Source organism: Dipodomys ordii, unplaced genomic scaffold, assembly GCF_000151885.1.
Source record: "Dipodomys ordii isolate 6190 unplaced genomic scaffold, Dord_2.0 Scaffold93, whole genome shotgun sequence".
In the NCBI taxonomy this organism is placed as follows: domain Eukaryota; kingdom Metazoa; phylum Chordata; class Mammalia; order Rodentia; family Heteromyidae; genus Dipodomys; species Dipodomys ordii.
Genome location: NW_012267309.1, coordinates 5,132,752 through 5,138,742, shown reverse-complemented (window position 1 = coordinate 5,138,742; position 5,991 = coordinate 5,132,752).

Genomic DNA, 5,991 nt, shown 5'->3' with positions numbered 1-5,991 from the left:
GGATAACACAGAGTCAAAAGCAGTGAGAACTCTCCTTGCTGCTTCATTTTGCCTTCCAGAAATTCCAATGATACCTTATCAATGGAGAAGAGTCTTACTGTGTCATTGAACCTTAGCCTTTCTAGTCACTATCTAAAAAGATGCTTTACACATAGAAAGGCTACTCAAATCTAGCATTTCAATACTAAAAACTGTTTTCAAAGTTTCAGAAATCTTTATAATAAAATAACAGGCAAGTATACCATCACTATTTGTATATTACAGTAGCCCTCAATTATGGAGTGCTTTTTAAAGTGCTTAGAAGTAAGCAAGTACTTCATAGACATTACTTTAGCACATTATATGGGAGAAAATCTCATATTATGCCACACTGAGTTAGAATGCACCACAATAAAAATTATTAAGAAGAAGCTCTAGAGTCCATATTCAAATCCAGGCTTTGATCCTTAAATGAACTGATTTCTAATTCCAGGTTCTTAATATATGTATTTAAAACAGTGCTAAGGTGAGGTCCTGACTCAAAAGGTTGTTATGAGAATTAAATTTAGTAATGTACTGATTACATCAGTACATAATAGTTTCTGTCTTAATGTTATTTTTTTTTCAGGATCTACATCCACCAGTAAATATTTTAAGACAATTACCTAACCCTTCTAGACCACAATTTTCTTATCTTTTTTTTTTTTTTGTCGGTCGTGGGGCTTGAACTCTGGGCCTAGGGCGCTGTCCCTCAGCTCTTCAGCTCAAGGTGAGTGCTCTACCACTTGAGCCACAGCGCCACTTCCCAATTTTCTTATCTTTAAAATGCAAATAACATTATCTAATCTAATCATACTTCCTATAATGCTTTGAGTATTAAATTAGATATGTAATCATTGAAAAAGACTATAGATGTTTTAAATCCTATCACCTCATTCTCTTTCTTACTCACCCTAGCTTCCACCCAAAGAACAGCAAACTACCAAGATATACTCTGGAAAGTAATTCTGGAATAAATTAAAATTCCAAGAAAACTGCATTTTATCACCAAGAGCAGTTATCTCCCCTGGGCTGTCCGTGTTTCACATCAGCAGCCTCCCCAGAGTCATTTAACTTGACAGTGCGATGTTACGTGGATTACTGTCAGCACTCCTTAAAATACAGTGGACTGAAAGACACCTGGGGCTCATCTCCCTTCTACTGATTCACTGGACAGCAGAGAACTCCATTCCCAGATGCTCACTCATGCAATATCCACCAGGCCTAGAAGGATGACAGAGGGGATCGATATGAGTTCCTTCCTCATATGAGTTCCATTTTCTCATGATGGAAATAAGGGGCCAGGGAATAGAGAGACATCCTGTTGAAGTGAATAAGCTTTATGAAAAGAAGTAAAATAATTAAACTGATTTTGGTTCAGAGTTCTTAGTCACTGATTATGAGTATATATTTATCTAGATACATACATATATGAATAGATAGATAAAATGTACTTATGTATAATATACTTATAATGTATATAGATATATACTCAAAATAGCTTATCATCCCTTTGAACTATCTGTAAATGTCAGATGTGTCTATGTTAAGAAGATTTAAAGACATTATAAAGTGCTATTTTATGAGAATAACTCCAAGTATTTATTCCACATTTTGTCAATTTAAGTGCTCAGACAAAAGGAAAAACACTGCTTAACAGCTCACTTTCAATATCTTGAATTCAAGCAACACAAACATTAATGATAGGCCATTACAGTGTTGAATCTTATAAGGATAAAATATACTCAAATGGCACTTGAAATGATGAGGATTTTATCTTTGGTTCTGGTTGAAATGTGATACCAAAAGGAGTCAATGCCAATCAATACATAAACTGATGTGTATGGCCAGAGTATAATACCACTACCATTTTGCATCATATAACATTTTTAATAGACCTCAAATTTTAAAGGCTCTAGTTACACAAACTATCAATGTATACCAACACAGTCATATGAATAATATATGCAGTGGCATTTAATTAGAAAACATTTTACCAATGTTCGCTATACCTCTTAACTCTGCCCTAGGATGAGGGATGTTGTGGTATGTATATATTACTCAGGGGTTCATGCATTAGTCTTCTTTTAAGGCGTAACTTAAATTCAACTCATCTGCTTTAATTCAATCAGGTATTCCATCTCTTTCTACATTCTCACCAAATTTTCTGACTCCCTCTGTTAAAAGGTTTGACACAATCTACAGAGATTGGATTTTCTTAGGTATGTGCTCAGTTTCTAGATAAGAGTCACCAAATCTAGAAAACCAATGAGAGCCTGCTCATCTCTGTGCAACAGTCATCATACTCCTCACCTACTCCTCCATTAGGAGTCTATCACTAACCGGTGTTTCATGATTTTTGTTTTACCTTATTTTAAAAATTGTTGCTGGTCACCTCAGAGTTTCATGATGGTGCAATATGTACTTACCCTTAATGTAAGATAATAATGTTTTCTACCTCAGCCTGTTAAAACACGTGCAGTTATCTACTAGCAACCGGATTTATTTTGTGCCTTTCTCTCAGCTTCACAGGGTATTCTCGCCTGCCGTTCTCAGGGTGATACTTTCTCTCCATGCTGTCTGTGGTAAGTGGCATGCAGTGTTTTCCCCTAGTGTGAAGGAAGTCAATAGGCTGTATTTTACTGTGACAGCGGGGCCATTTGACTTGAGCCTTATTACACTTGATGGTTACCTTTAGGGAATGTCTTTCTCAATTGTTCATTTTTTTGAGCCTCTTGTCAGATCAAACTACAGAAAACAAAAGGAGAACCTTGAATTTACTAATGTCCACCAAGAACAGGGAAAGGACTTTATCAAACATAGGCCCAACATGTTGTATGTAATGAATGTAATGAAATACACAGAATTGATTGGGTGCAAAGCATCTAGCTAAACATATGAAAATGCTTCAGTAATGCCTAAACTCTAATAGTCCTTGCATGGATGTTACATTTAGGGAATAATAAAGGTATCTATAAAGTAATGAAACTATATGAATTAAAGAATTAGGCAATAAATATCCAACTTGAACGAAGGTTTAACAATGGGCTGTCAAGTCAGGAAGGCAATGTGGCTGTACTTTTCAAGCACTGAGTTTTTCATGAGGTCTGGGTACAGTTCACATGTCAACTCATGCAGTCTTTATTGATATTACTGAAGATGTAGCATCTCTGATAACCCATCACATCATTGTGGTAACCAAAAATTCTTCCTTATATTTCCAAATGTCCTCAAGATAAAGCTTTATATTAATTTATATTTCTTTTATTCAGTCATTCATTTAGAAAAGTCTGGCTTTAACTCCAATAGAAAATTAATTGAACATCTCAAGATTTCTTAGAGGAACATGCTTCTTGAATGTCTTCTAATGAGGCAAAATGGAAGCTGTATGAGAGGAAGCAAGGAGAAATGATATGGTTCATACACAAGACACATGAAAAAGGACCAGGCCAGGGTTTGTCAGGGTTGGCCAGTCCAGTCTAGAGGAAAGTCAAGACCATAACTTCAGGAATGTAGCATACCTGATTGGTGACATTAGTTAAGGGATCTAGATTTGGCAAACACTAAATACTTTGAGATCCAGCCATTATGTTATAAGACAAACAGCTTCTGGGATACTTTATTTCTAAGAAACAATGGATCTTTCCTTAAGTTTATACATGTTTAAAGTTAGCTTTATGGCAACATCCATCAATCTATGACAGAATAAAAGCATTAAATTTTCATAGGAAAGTCTGGGGTTCTCTTTTTTCATTTTGTTAAGCAAATGTTATTCATTCACATAAGGTACGTAAATTGCACCCTTCTAGGCAAAATTATATATATTTTATATATTGTATATATTATGCAGAGAATTACATATTTATTATACATGTGTTATATATATTACATATGTGATACATATAATATATATTACACTTTGCAGTAGTTAACATCAAATAATATTAAGACTAAGAGAACTTTATTTGTAATAGAAAACAAATGATTAGGCCTGCAATTGTTTATTGCCTGTTTTCATAATTAAAGTGTAACATCTTTATGTGTTTTACAGTGTGTTATTTTTAAATATCTAACAAGTTTCTCCTTGAGTTTAGTGAGTGGAAGCAGGGATAAATGGCTGTGTTGGATTATTAAAAAAAAACAGCAAAAAACCCTAAAAAAATTAGTGAAATAGTTGTGCTTTAGAGTTACATAGAAAATATATAGCTTATGCCCAGGAAAAAATAGTAAAAAGAAAAAAGATGTTACTAAATTTCAATAATCTTACAAAAACTGAAAGAAGGGAGAAAAAAATACATTGGTCATACAGGTTACAAAAGAAACTGGTCTGATTTCAGAATGATCCAGAGCAACATTTAATGTTAGAAAATAGTAGAATGACACTAAATCATTTCTTTTACAAACAAGAAAATTTTGTGTAAACCACTCACACTTTGCAGTTTTAACACAGGTTATTGAGTACAGCATGTAAGACAAAAGTTTAATCAAGTGCAACTCTAGTTTTGTGTGGTTATTACAATAATTTCCCACAAACTATGTGGCTTGACATAACATAAAACCTATTCTGTAATAACGCTGGAAACAAGAATTGAAAGTCAAGCTATCATCAGAGTCAAGTTCCCTCGGGAGGTTTTCAGGGAGGCTTATTTCTTTGCCAGTTCCAGTGGAATGGGGTTGTCAGCATTCCTTGACTTGTGGTTGCATCTTGTCAATCTGTGTTTCTGTGGTCACATTGCCTTAGCTCTTATGTGTAAGCTGTCTCTGCATGTCTCCTAAGAAGATGCTTGTGAACAGATAACCTATCACAAGCAATGCATCTCAAAATCCTTAGTCATATTACAACCTCTTTTGTATATTAGCAGATTCACAGAGCATAAATTAATTTACAAAAAAGGAATTGAAGCTATTCTTAATTCAGTGAAAAAAACTTGAAAACCAATATAAATATATATAATTATCCAGGAATGCACAATCTACCAAATTTAAGCAGGTTTCTAAAATACAAATAGAGAAAGGTGATAACAACAACAACAACCCTTTCACTCCATACCCTTACCACCAAAATAATGTGCCTGGACTGAACAATTTCACAAGGGAATTGTAACAAGAATTTTTTAAAACAGTTGATTATGAGGATACTTAAACTGGTGCAGAGAAAAAGAAAAAATGCTTCCAGATTTTTCTTTTCTTCTGTTTTTTTTCTGAAAGTGTTACCCTAGTGAGTCTCCATTCAACAAGGATGGCACATAAAGAAAAGTAGCAGCCCTTGTTCAGAACCTCACCAAAACATATTGATAATTCAGTGTTAAGATTTGTGGAAATAAAGAAACACGATGTTTAAACAATAATCAGAAGTTACAATAGAATGAAACCTCCCTTATTTTTGATAATAACACGAAGGATAATATTCTGAAAGGAACTGTGTGAAATCATTATGATTAAAATTTCAAACTGCTAAGCTGCAATACAAAAGAAGATAGGAAAAAAATGCACTCCATGTCCTTAGATAACTCAGCATCATAATGATGTGAGCTCTCTCTAAATTAATCTACATCTTTATACAAGTCTAATAAAGCTGTCAGCAAGACTTTTTCAGAATAAGCAAGCCAAGTCAAATGTTCATATGGAAAAATTAGACAAAATTATCAAAGAAAAAAATCTAAAAGGGAGGGTGATAGGGAAGAAAGAGTCTTCAAGTATCAACACAGGACATAGATTCACTAATTAAAAATAGTGTGATACAGGTACTTGAACAACCACATAGATTATCAACCAGAATAAAAGAACGAGCAATGAACATAAATACATTTGGCAGGTTAGAAAAGGGGGCATTTCAAACAGAAAGACAGGGGATCCTTTGTTAAATAATGTTAGGAGAATTGGATCATTTCTAAAGGGAAGAGAAAATTTGATCTAATAATTATAGAACAAGTTCTAAGTGTTTAAAAATGGCAAAATATGAAGACAAACTAC